This window comes from Pelobates fuscus, chromosome 2 (genome assembly GCF_036172605.1).
Source record: "Pelobates fuscus isolate aPelFus1 chromosome 2, aPelFus1.pri, whole genome shotgun sequence".
Taxonomy (NCBI): Eukaryota; Metazoa; Chordata; class Amphibia; order Anura; family Pelobatidae; genus Pelobates; species Pelobates fuscus.
This window is the reverse complement of record NC_086318.1, coordinates 327,667,853-327,682,130: the sequence shown is the minus strand read 5'-3', so window position 1 is coordinate 327,682,130 and position 14,278 is coordinate 327,667,853. Positions and strand designations below refer to the sequence as shown.

The window sequence follows — 14,278 nt, the reverse complement described above, 5'->3', positions numbered from 1 at the left end:
GAGCACTATTATTATCTACTTAACTTGCATTTATTGATGTCCATTAAGTCTTGAGGTAATTTCAAGACTTTTAAATTGATATAGTAAAAACAAAGAGAACATTACCTGCGTAATGGCCTAAATCCCCATGTACATTAGGCCAGAGCGCAGGTAACGTTCTCTTTGTTTTTACTATGTATTTTAAGCTGTTGGATACTAAGCTACTGCTGCTGTAAGCACCGTGCTTTATCTTTGTGTTTTTAAATTGATATGCCTTCAATCAACCTGGTTTTGTGAGTGAATAGGGGACAAAGAATTAAAAATCAGCCTTTATGCGGACAATATCCTTTTTTCAATCACTGAACCAACTAGATCTTTGAAGTATCTGATGGAGGAAGTTAGACGGTATAGTCAATTAGCAAACTATAAACTAAACAACGAAAAAACAGTTGTGATGAGTATTGAACTAGATAAAAAGTCAAGAGAGGAAATAAGTAATCAATATGCATTTATATGGGCAGCTCAGAAATTTGACTGTCTAGGAATATCTATTACAAAGAATATAGAGAAAATGATGGAAGAATTTTTTTTAAGTCTGTTAAAAAGTACAAACTTATTACTTAGAGACTGGAGAGACTTGCAGATTACCTGGTGGGGCCGTATTAACGTCATCAATTCCTATGTCATTCCTAAATGGAATTATTTATTCCAAATGATTCCACTCAGGATTCCGGATATTTGGTTGACGCTACTACAAAACAATCTAGAGAATTTTATCAACAAGGGTAAGAGAAATAGAATCAACAGGAAAATTCTATCAATAAAAACTAAGGATGGAGGACTAAATTTCCCTAACATAAGAGTTATATATTGGGCTAATGTGATCATGCATATGTATAGGTCCCAGACGGTGACAGCTAGTGAAGAAAGTTGGTTTAGCACCGAAATGGAGGATTTGAGATTAAAAAACCCAGAGGGCTTACTATGGAATACGAAACCTTTAGACAAGATGGAGATTGATATTAAAAACAATACTATATGGGCTCAATTGTTGCCCACGGCAAACTTGAGGACAATAGAAGCTAATGTGATAGATCTCTCCTTTGATAGCTGGAGAACCCATGGAATAAATAAAGTTTCGCAGATAATAGGTTCAGATTGCATATTGTCTTTCTATACTATTTTACAAAAGTATCATCTCCCTCAACGAGAGATATTTACCTACTTGAGGCTTAGACATTTCCTGCAGAAACACCTTACTAAAGAGTTTGGAAAAGCGCTTATAATGATAAAACACATATTTTCAAATCAGACTGTACCGAAAGTTCTAGCTAAAGCAATAGAGATAATTAGAAATACTAATTCAGTAGCTAGTTTTCCCCAGAAGATCAAATGGGGAAAAGATCTGAAGTGGTCTTTGGATCAGGAGGAATGGTGTAAAGTTATAAATAATACTCGCCGACAGGTTCAATGTTTAAACTTATTAGAAACCTATTACAAGGTCATATATAGATGGTATTTAGTCCCTAGTAAGTTATCGCAGATGTACCCTGGAGTTTCCTCTAGGTGTTGGAGGTGTGATAAAGAGGTAGGATCATTTATCCACATTTGGTGGAGTTGCTCAAACATTCAGACCTCTATTAAGAGAATGCTAAGATTTATAAAGGATATAACTGGAATAGAGTTAGAAATGAAACCAGAGGTAGTCTTGCTACACATGCAATGGCCAAATATGTTATACAGAAATAGATGCTTTATTATCCATTGTTTTATCGCATTTAAAATTGTTCTTGCACGGAATTGGAAATCCAATCAAGTAGTTCACTGGGATGTTATCAAAGATCAAATCCTTCTTCAGACGAAGATGGAAAGAGACTTGAGTATACCATATTTAAATGCCCCAAAAAGAAGGGACCTTTGGCAAAGCTGGGTTAATAAAATAGAAATCAGGTTATAAATCATACTGCTATATATTAAATTTGTTACCGTTTGCACAGTTAGAGCCCTGAGTCAAGTCAGATTCCTCTCCTGAGCCCGACCCCGCAGATAATGGTGTATAGTTACATAGTTACATAGTTACATAGCTGAAAAGAGACTTGCGTTCATCAAGTTCAGCCTTCCTCACATATGCTTTTGCTGTTGATCCAAAAGAAGGCAAAAAACCCAGTCTGAAGCGCTGCCAATTTTGCAACAAACTAGGAAAAAATTCCTTCTTGACCCCAAAATAGCAGTCAGATGTCTCCTTGGATCAAGCAGCTATTACCCCACTAATTAGAAATTGTATCCCTGTATGTTATGTTTTTGCAAGTATTTATCCAATTGCAACTTAAACATCTGTATAGACTCTGACAAAACCACCAAAAATGTGTTTGTCTAATGTAAAATGTTGTACTATGTAAGGATGGAACTGGATTTGTGCGGTTCTATCGCTATTTGTATTTTTGTAAGAAATTGAATAAAAGAATTTATACTAAAAAAGAATTTATTTCCTTTTCACATTCCATGCTATTTTTTACAATATTGCCCTATGTCTTTCTACTATTATTGTATTGTAGATAACCTGTTGGTATTTTGCTATTGTTTATTTGATAAACATGGAATTATAGTGAATTGAAAACAAAATTTCTAAATTTAGAGAAAATAGTAATTTGAAAAAAAATCTCCACCCAGTTATAGTTAGTCAAAGCAGCTTCATTTTAAAGGGACACTATAGTCAGCAGCAGGGCCGGTGCGTCCATAAGGCGGCACAGGCGGCCGCCTTAGGGCGCACCGGCCCGGGGGCGCAAAAGTCCGGGTGACCGGCAGGAGGGAAGCGCACAGCTCCCCTCTCCTGCCGGTCACTTCTTGTAGCGTGGCCGAGCGCCAAATGCAGCGCCGCGGACTGTGTGGAGGGGGCGGGGATATGACACGTCATATCCCTGCTCCCTCTGTAGCACACAGCGCGGCTGGCGCCCAGCAGGGGCGGAGCTGCCGCCGGCCACCTTCTCGCCAGCATGGGAGGAAGTCCTCCCAAGAAGACTCGAGCAGCAAGAGCAAGAGAAGGCAGAGAGGAGGGGGGCTGGGCAGGACCAGCTCCTCCAACTCCCAACTACCTCAGGCAGCACTTTGGATCCCAGGTAAGCCACCCTCCTGAACCTGTCTGTCAGTGTGTGTCTGTGTATATGTATGTCTGTCTGTCAGTGTGTGTATATGTATGTCAGTGTGTGTATATGTCTGTCTGTGTGTCAGTGTGTGTATATGTCTGTCTGTGTGTCAGTGTGTGTATATGTCTGTGTGTCAGTGTGTGTATATGTCTGTCTGTGTGTCAGTATGTGTATATGTCTGTCTGTGTGTCAGTGTGTGTATATGTCTTTCTGTGTGTCAGTGTGTATATATGTGTGTATATGTCTGTCTGTGTGTATATGTCTGTGTGTGTGTGTATATGTATGTCTGTGTGTCAGTGTGTGTATATGTCTGTCTGTCAGTGTGTCTCTGTGTATATGTCTGTCTGTCAGTGTGTCTCTGTGTATATGTCTGTCTGTCAGTGTGTGTGTGTGTGTGTTTGTGTGTCTGTCAGTGTTTGTGTGTATGTGTGTGTATCTGTGCGTCTGTCTATCTGAATGTGCATCAGTTTGTGTATATGTGTATCTGAATGTGTCAGTGTGTGTATCTTTGTGTATGTGTATCACAGTGTGTGCGTGTGTGGCAGTGTATGTGTATATGTGCATATATCTCAGCATTCAAACACCAACACTACACACAAATAAACACCTGCATGCAAACGTCAACACAACATACAAACACACCCCTGCATTCAAATGTCAACACTACATACAAACACACCTCTGTATCAGACACCGAAATTATATATAAACACACCTGCGTTCAAAAACCAACACTACACATAAATGCATGCTTACATTCAAACGCAAACACAACATACAAACACACCCCTACAATCATACAAACATACTCCATACAAACACATGCTTACAGTCAAACACACAAATACTGCTCCGTGCTAAATACAATCCTGCAAGCATGGGGAATCGGTAGAGCCCCAGCTTTCAAAGCATTGTTGAAGTTGCACGACAGATGGGGATCTATCTTTTAGCCATCCTGTGTAAATACACAGACCGTCATAAGGAGACATACAGTCTGTATGTCTCTGTATGGCTGTCTGTGTATGTATTCAAAAGGAATAAACGCAGGCAACACTCCAATAGTAAGGATGGTATATTTATTGATAGGTGAACCACCCCATAGAAAGTGCAACGTTTTGGCTGAGCAGAGCCTTATTGCATGAGCTGAAACGTCACACTTTCTATGGGGTGGTTCACCTACCAGTAAATATGCCATCCTTACTATTGGAGTGTTGCCTGCGTTTATTCCTTTTGAAGACTTTACTGGTGGATCCAGCGACGTCCGCCTGACACGGAGCATCCACCACTGTGGATGGCCGTAGCATTTACACGGTATCAGTGTGCAGGGTTCTTTGTTTGTCTGTGTATGTATGTCTCTGTATGCCTTGTCTGTATGTCTCTTTATAACTGTCTGTGTATGTATGTCTCTGTATCATTGTGTATGTATGTCTCTATATGCCTATCTCTATGTTTCTTTATGTATGTGTCTGTATTTCTTTGTGCCTGTGTATGAATGTATGTCTGTGTTTGTACGACAATGTACCTGTATGTGTAGATTGTATGACTGTGTTTGTTTGATTGTGTGCCTTTTATGACTGTATGTGTCTGTATATCTTTGTGACTGTGTGCCTGAATAATTATGTCTGTGTGCTTGTATGGTTGTGTGTCTGTATGTTTGTGTATTTGTGCATGTATGTATTTTTGCCTGTGTCTATGTGGGAGAAAAAGAGATAGATAGGGGCTGGGGGGAAGAAAGAGACAGAAAGGGGCTGGCGGGGAAGTAAGAAATACATAAGAGGGGTTGTAGGAGACACACTAAAGGGGGGTGTAAGGCACAAAGGGGCCAAAGGGGTAAGACATTCAAGAGAGTGGATATGCAACACTAATGGGGGTAAGAAATTCAAAAGGGGGCTACGAGACACAGAGGTGAAGATGCATTGTTTATTTTTTTTTTGGGGGGGGGGGGGGCGTCAAAATGCATCTTCGCCTGTGTAGTCAAAAATCCTAGCACCGGCACTGGTCAGCAGAACAACTACAGCTTCATGTAGTTGTTTTGGTGAGTATAATAGCTCCCTTCAGGCATTTTCATGTAAACACTGCCTTTTCAGAGAAAAGGCAGTGTTTACATTGCCCCTAAGGATACCTCCAAGTAGCCACTCCTCAGATGGCCACTGGAGGGGCTTCCTGGCTCAGTGCTGCACAGTAAGCAGCCCTGCCATTCAGCATCCCCACGCTCTGCATGGAGACACTGAATTTTCCTCATAGAGATGCATTGATTCAATGCATCTCTATGAGGAGGTCCTGATTGGCCAAAATGGCATTTGACCCTGCCCGCATTGTGTTTAAGCAATTCCATGCATTCCCTATCGGCCATTTTGATGATGTTACAAAGGGGGCAGAGCCAGCGCCGGTCACCTAAATGGTGGGTTAAACACTATACGGTCATGAATACATGTTTGTGTTTCTGCCCCTATAGTGATCCTTTAACTTCAGTACAATTAGTGTTTAGTCATTTAACCTCTAAGTGTATCTGGGTGATGCAGAGCTAGCCCATAAAAGTAAGATAAAAAAATTACAGAATTGTTCACTAGATTATTCATGAATACCAGTATTGGAAACAGGGTCCAGGCACTCCAGTGTCTTCAGGCACCTTTATTGGAACATGTGGAACACTGCAACGTTTCAACTCCCAATGGAGTTTTTGTCAAGACTTTTTTGGTCTCTAATTTGAAATTCACTATTAATTCTCAGCAAACCACACTTAAGTTATTAATTCAAAAATAGATTTGCATTTACACTTGCCTAATGTACTATTTGAATTTACAGAATATTACATGTATTTGTTTATCTTTTGCAGAAAATGTGGGGAATCCATTGAAATCCATTGTCACACAGGTACCCATAGAAGGGCGAAACTATTTTGGCCACAGCTCCAACAAAACTAGAGAGGAAGGGGACGGGGGAGCATGTGCCCTGGGTGTCAAATGGAGAGGGAAGCCATGCCCTCTCCTCCAGCAAAGCAGCAGCCATGGAGAATAAGCCATGCCTTCCTGCAAACAGCCACTTGCTGAGGGGTAAGCAAGAAGCTTCCCTAATCACTAGATACCAGGTTCCTCCTACACCGCCAGTGCCCATAAAAGTGTGTGTGTGACGGTACCATGTGTGTGTGTGTGTGTGTGTGCCTGTAACTGTGTCTGAGTACCTGTCACTGTGAGTGTAAAGACAAAAAGGAATTGGGGGCACACCTGGAACATGCATCTTACAGGAATGGTGCTGCTGTAGTGACCGAAATTCACATATAATACAGATTAAGTTATAGCACACACATAAAAATACATTTCCAAATCTTATAAGGCTACTGGAAATTGCCTATCTCAGCAAATGCAGAAATTCGGTTACCATTTGCCATATTGTGTTAAGCCAACCATTACTTCACAGTACTCCAGTGTGGCATGATCCCTGCTTATGGATAAAGCGTAGCTTTTGTTTTGAAAATAGTTAATCCTTATGGGATATGGTCTCAGGGGCATAGAAGAAGAACAGAATAAAATAATAAATTATAGTATGCCAGCAATGAGATACTCTGTAAGTAAATATACATTCATTTTTTTTAAGCCTTGCAATGGATCCTAAGGTATAGTATGGAGTGGTATGATCCACACTCTAGGATATGTGGGTGGTACAGGTTCTCTCCTTATAAATATGAAATGAGAGAATAACAAATTGAGTACACACCGCTCAGTGAGAGTGTAAAGACAAATTAAAAGGTGCTAACATGGGAGATGAGCAAATATGGTTTGCTCAATCCTAGAAGTGTAGGTGGTATCAATCCCTACCAAGGATCTGGAGTTCAGGTGGTAAGTAAAAGTATTTTATTGCTATATAAAACAGTACAAATATATACTATACTACACTAATGTGCTTCACCTTTTTCTATGCTTTACCAAAGTTGTGGTACAACAATTGCTTTTTATCTTTTTTTTACTATATGTTTTTATTGTTTTATATATTAATCAACCTTTACCTTCCTGCATGGCTACAGCCCCTCCATGCTATACTTTAGACATTGCAAAGCTCTGGAAAATTCAGTTCTCCTTCTATGTCCATGAGACCTTCAACCATACACTCTCACTAAACAGTGTACACTAAATTGTTTTATTCTCTCGTATAAGGAGAGGACCTGTACCTCCCACATATCCTATAGTGGGGATAATACCACTCCATAGTATACCTTAGGATCCATTACAAAGCACTGAAAATTTCAAATGTACAGTATCTCACAAAAGTGAGTACACCCCTTACATTTGGGTAAATATTTTATTATATCTTTTCATGTGACAACACTGAAGAAATGACACTTTGCTACAATGTAAAGTAGTGAGTGTACGGCCTGTATAACAGTGTAAATTTACTGTCACCTCAAAAAAAAAACAATTAGCCATTTTCTCTCCCTGGTGTCATGTGACTTGTTAGTGTTACAAGGTCTTAGGTGCGAATGGGGAGCAGGTGTGTTAAATTTGGTGTTATCGCTCTCACACACTCTCATGCTGGGTACTGGAAGTTAAACAAGGCACCACATGGCAAATAACTGTCTGAGGATCTAAAAAAAAGAATTGTTCCTCTACATAAAGATGGCCTAGGCTATACGAAGGTTCCCAAGACCCTTAATCTGATCTGCAACACAGTGGGCAAGACCATACAGCGGTTTCACAGTACAGGTTCCACTCAGAACAGGCCTCCCCATTGTCGACCAAAGAAGTTGAGTGCACGTGCTCAGTGTCATATGCAGAGGTTGTTTTTGGGAAATAGACGTACGAGTGCTGCCAGCATTGCTGCAAAGGTTGAAGGGGTAGGGGGTCAGCCTGTCAGTGCTCAGACCATACGCCGCACACTGCATTAAATTGGTCTGCATGCCTGTTGTCCCAGAAAGTAGCCTCTTCTAAATATGATGCACAAGAGAGTCAACTAAGGACATAGATTACTGGAACCATGTTCTGTGGTCCGATTAGACCAAGATACATTATTTGGTTCAGATGGTGTCAAGCATGTGTGGCGGCAACCAGATGAGGAGTACAAAAATAGGTGTGTCTTGCCTACAGTCAAGCATGGTTGTGGGAGTGTCATAGTCTGGGCCTGCATGAGTGCTGCCGGCACTGGAAAGCTACAGTTCATTGAGAGAACCATGAATGGCAACATGTACTGTGACATTCTAAAGCAGAGCATGATCCCCTCCCTTCGGTGACTGGGCCTCAGGGCAGTATTCCAACATGATAACCAACCTAAAACAAACTTCCAAGATGACCACTGCCTTGCTGAAGAAGCTGAAGGTAAAGGTGATGGACTGGCCAAGCATGTCTCTAGACCTAAACCCTATTATGCATCCGTGGGGCATCCTCAAACAGAAGGTGGGGGAGCGCAAGGTCTATAACATCCACCAGATACGTGATGTCATCATGGAGGAGTGGAAGAGGACTCCAGTGGCAAGCTGTGAAGCTCTGGTGAACTCAATGCCTATGAGGGTTAAGGCAGTGCTGGAAAATAATAGTGGCCACACAAAATATTGACACTTTGGGCCCAATTTGGACATTTCCACTTAGGGGTGTACTCACTTTTGTTACCAATGGTTTAGACATTACTGGCTGTGTGTTAAGTTATTTTGAGGGGACAGCACATTTATACTGTTATACAGTTTGTAAACTTACTACTTTACATTTTAGCAGGGTGTCATTTCTTCAGTGTTGTCAAAAAAGATTTACAAAAATGTGAGGGGTGTACTCACTTTTATTAGCTATTGTATATTTACTTATCTACTTACAGAGTATATCATTGCTGGCATATTACATCATATTACTTTATTCTGTTCTTCTTCTATGCCACTTAGACATTCTACCATACCATATAAGGATTACCATATGCAAAACAAGCACTACCCTATATCCATAAGCAGGGATCATAGTGATCAGGCGCATAAATCAGAGCTACATCACTGCTCCAGAAAGTGTATACCATATTTATATTTACCAGAGAAGAGATATACTGAATTCAGTTGTTGAGCTGCCTATCAGGGCTCTATCAGTATGAAACATGGGGGGATGGTTGCACTCACCTAAACATGCTTAAATGGGGTGCTGCTGGGGGCCATATTATACAATAAACAATACACAATATCCAGCGCATTGTATAATATGGCCCCCAGCAGCACCCCATTTAAGCATGTTTAGGTGAGTGCAACCATCCCCCCATGTTTCCCCCCATCCCCCCCCATATATATTTGGGAGTCTAGCCAACTCTTTGGTTTTGTATCCCTCCCTGTTACAGGTGCCTCATCTAAGTTCCCTATTTTACCTTGTACTGCAGAGAGCCTCAGATGGATTTTTTTCCCAAGTAAGTGGTTAATCTCATAAGAGCAGACATTAGACTGTGAGAGTAGGACCAGCCAAAGATGGGGTACATTGACGTTGTGGCAGGCTTATGCAATGTATAATCATATAATGTAACAAAATCCCCATTATTTTTTTGCCTAGATTAGGTGTTTTTAAAAAACACTTTTACAAACTAATAAAATCTGTCAACATTGAAGTTGCTGTTTAGTAGATAGGAGAGTGCGCTGGATCTTGTGTATTGTTTATTGTATAATATGGCCCCCAGCAGCACCCCATTTAAGCATGTTTAGGTGAATGCAACCATCCCCCCATGTTTCAAATATATATATATATATATATATATATATATATATATATATATATATATGTGTATATATATATGTGTATATATATATATATATATATATATATATATATATATATACCTTAAATGGAGCACTGTAAGTGTTGAGGAATTACTGCACAGGGTCTTTGGGTCGTTTACGTCACATAACGATATGGAAGATAAAAATATATAATATAGTGCAGATTGTAAAACACTTGTGCAATTTCAAATGAGGTAGATAAATGGATCACTCACATTTTCCAGAGCATCCCACCATTATTTCCTGCTGAAATTTTTCTCCGGGAAGAAAAAAACAATAGGGACATCCAATGTGTAGTATAGTCAATTCACGAATATTTCTGATAGAATGTAAATAGGTATTATGTTCACCTGTTATAGAGCCTTAAAATCCTGGCTCTGAGGGTGGTAGGCTTTGTGCCACTCTAAAGGGGTTGGCACTTCCCCAAATTAAGGTACTTGAGGCTTCTATGGACTTAATATAAAATGTAATCTTTTTATTAATACAAATATGCTAAAAAATAAATAAAAATGAAATGCAATAATTAAAATAAAAAGTCCTGGTTGCCGATACGCGTTTCACTCCTCCTGGAGCTTCCTCAGTCAGGGGGTGTTATGCACTGGGCAATATTCTACTGGGAATGTTACTGGATGTTACTTTGGCATGTATCACTTACCTAGAGATTGTTGCAGATCACATACACAACTTTATGGCAATGGTGTTCAATAATGGCAGGATAACATTTTTTTGGGTTGGAATGTTTTCAGGAACATGACAAATAGTTCAAGGTGTAGCATTAAACTCCCCAGATCTCATTTTTTTAATTTTATAAATATTTTTTTTTCCATAAGAGTAAAAGTAATGATATCATATGAATATATTCACCAGGTAGGTTATGTTGCCTTTGAGACTGTATGGTAGTCCAGGAACGAGAATTACCCCCATGAAGGCATACCATTTGCAAAAGTAGACAACCCAAGGTACTGCAAATGGGGTATGTTCAGTCTTTTTTAGTAGCTACTTAGTCACAAACACTGGCCAAAATTGGCATTCAATTTTATTTTTTTGCATTTTTCATACACAAACAAATATTAACACTAACTTTGGCCAGTGTTTGTCACCAAATGGCTACTAAAATAGACTGGACATACCCCATTTGCAATACCTTGGGTTGCCTACTATTGCAAATGGTATGCCATCACGGGGGTGATTCTCATTACTGGGCTACCATACGGTTGCAAAGGTAACGTAACCAATCTGGCAATTTCAATGAGAAAAAAATGAAAAGGTTGACATGCTATATTTGACTCTGTAACTTCTCAAAACACCATACAACTTGTACATAGGGGGTACTGTTTTACACGTGAGACATCGCTGAATACAAATATGTGTATTTTATTGCAGTAAAATCAAACCGTATAATGACATTCACAGTCAAAATGTCATGCAGAACTAAAAAAATAACAAAATGTCTTAATTTCTCACATCTTTTTATATTTTATTCATATTAAATTATGTTTCATAGCTAAATATTTGATGTTAAATCAAAGCCCAATTTCTCCTGAATAAAATGATATATAATAAGTGTGGGTGCACTTAATATGAAAGAGGTGAATTACGGTTGAACAAACATATAGTCAAATTCCAAGTTTTGTTTACGTTTTATTTTAAACAAAATGTGTACACTTGGCTCAGTCCTTAACCCCTTAAGGACTGGACAGTTTTTGCGATGTTGTACATTTGAGACCAGGCCTCTTTTTACACTTTTGTGGTGTTTGTGTTTAGCTGTAATTTTCCGCTCTCTCATTTACTGTTCCTATACAAATTATATATTGTTTTTTTCAGGACAAAAAAGGCTTTCTTTACATACCATTATTTATATAATCTCATGTAATTTAATTTAAAAAAACAAACAAATATGATGAAAAATTTAAAAAAAATACATGTTTTTTTGAATTTTACTTGAAAAATATTTTACTCATCTACAAAAGCGAATAAAAAAAACTGCTAAATAGATTAAAAATATTGTCCTGAGTTTTAAAATACCCAGTGTTTACATGCTTTTTTGCTTTTTTTTGCAAGTTATAGGGTTATAGGTACAAGTAGGATATTGCGATTTCAAAACATATATTCTTTCAAATTTATCAATAGTGACATTGTAACACTATTATCTGCCAAAAGTCTCTGAATAACACCCCACATGTACATATATATTTTTTTAAAGTAGACAAACCAGGGTATTCAATATAGGGTATGTCCAGTCTTTTTTAGTAGCCACCTAGTCGCAAACACTGGCCAAAGTTAGCGTTCATATTTGTTTTCTGTGTGAAAAAACTAAAAAACTAAATTGAACGCTAATTTTGGCCAGTGTTTGTGACTAAGTGGCTACTAAAAAAGACTGGACATACCCCATTTGCAATACCTTTTGTTGTCTTCTTTTGCAAATGGTATGCCATCATGGGGGTAATTCTCATTCCTGGGCTACCATACGCTCTCAAAGGCAACATAACCAACCTGGCCATTTTCAATGTAAAAATATTTGACCTATCTATTTGACCCTGTAAAACGCTATAAAATCTGTACATGGGGGGTACTGTTATACTCGGGAGACTTTCTTGAACACAAATATTAGTGTTTCAAAACAGGAAAAAATATCACAACAATTATATCATCAGTAAAAGTGCTGTTTGTGTGTGAAAAATGCGAAACAAAGTCACTTTCACTGACAATATCATCGCTGTGATAGGTTTTACTGTTTTGAATCACTAATATTTGTGTTCAGTGAAGTCTCCCGAGTAAAACGGTACCCCCCATGTACAGGTTTTAGGGTGTCATAGAAAGTTACAGGGTAAAATACAGTGCTAGCAAATTAAATTCTCTGGAATTTCGGCCTGGGTTGGCAGGCAGGTCCCTCAAATTGCAATTAATAAAATTACTTAATTATGTAAAAATATTACATAAATATGCACGCAGAATTTAAATATATATGCATATTTATATATTTAAAGTCTACGTGTATATTTATATAATTATTTATGTAATTTTGTATATGGACATTTGTATATTTCCTATTATTTTAATTTATTTATATATACATAGATATATATACAATTTCATTCTAAGTGTATTTTGATATAAATATATATATTTTAATATCAAAATACAGTTAGAATAAAATGTCATATAGATATGTAATTTTTTTTAAAATTTTATTATTTTTATTTTTTTTTATTTAATTTAATTTACTTATTATTTGTATTTTATAATAATATATACAATATATATAGTTATTATATATATTATATATATGTGTGTAATTTAATTATAAGTGTATTTTTATATTAATATATGTACATATTAATATAAAAATACACTTAGTATGACATTATATATATGATATATAGACGTATATTATATAGGTATAATATATGTCTATATATCTTATATATATACACATATATAATTATTATTTTTTTATTAACTTTAACTTTAATTTTTTTTATGATTTTACAGTTGCAGGGAGAGCACAGGCAGTCTCCCTGCAGGCAGACACATGGACACCTATTGTGACCATGTGGTCGCCCTGTTGAGGCACAGGGGTCCTAATCCGCCATGGGGAGACTGTCTGGGCTGCAGGCAGTCTCCCCACACCGGGAGCACCGCAGATCGCCGCCGGGGAACGACGGCGATCGGGTAAGTACATTGCACCGTTAGGACGGTTCAGGACCGTCATCGGTCGGCAATGCAAAAATGCCGATGACGGTCCTGGACCGTCCTCGGTCGTTAAGGGGTTAAGGGGTAATTAGAGTGTTAATATCTTCCCAAAACTAAAACAGTAATTTTTACTGTTTTTAATTTTTATTTTCACATGGTTGTGTAGTTTTGGATAATTACGCATTCAGTGTTGTAGCAGCTACATTATTTCAATATAGATAAGTGTGAATATCTAATCTAAAAGATAAACGTCTAATTGCACATATACTGTAAATATCTTCCCAATACTGTTTTAGTTTAAGGCAAGACCAAAAGACATAATACAGAGCAGTGGTGTACACACAATCCATGGGGCCCTGGTATGAACCTGATCTATAGGCTCCCCTCCCTCTTCTCCCCCCTCCCTCCCTCTCCCCCCTCTCATTCCACCCCCGACAGACATAGACACACATACATACAGACAAACATACATACAGAGACACATACATAGACACATACATACATAGAGACACACACATAGACACATACTGACAGACAGACACATACAGTCACATACACACATACACATACACAGACACACACACATATACACAGAGAGACAGACAGGCACACACACACATACATACAAAGACACATACATACATACGTACACACAGACACACAGACACACACACACACACAGAAGGCACACATACACACACAGACACATACACACACACACACATAGACACACAGA

The 14,278-nt window shown here is 38.3% G+C and overlaps 1 protein-coding gene across 1 annotated transcript in view; it reads right to left on the bottom strand.

Annotated features, from left to right (window-relative positions):
- The window catches only part of MCHR2 (melanin concentrating hormone receptor 2), a 229,736-nt gene that overhangs the window by 114,224 nt on the left and 101,234 nt on the right, over positions 1-14,278 (bottom strand). The gene's annotated exons all lie outside the window — the stretch shown is intronic.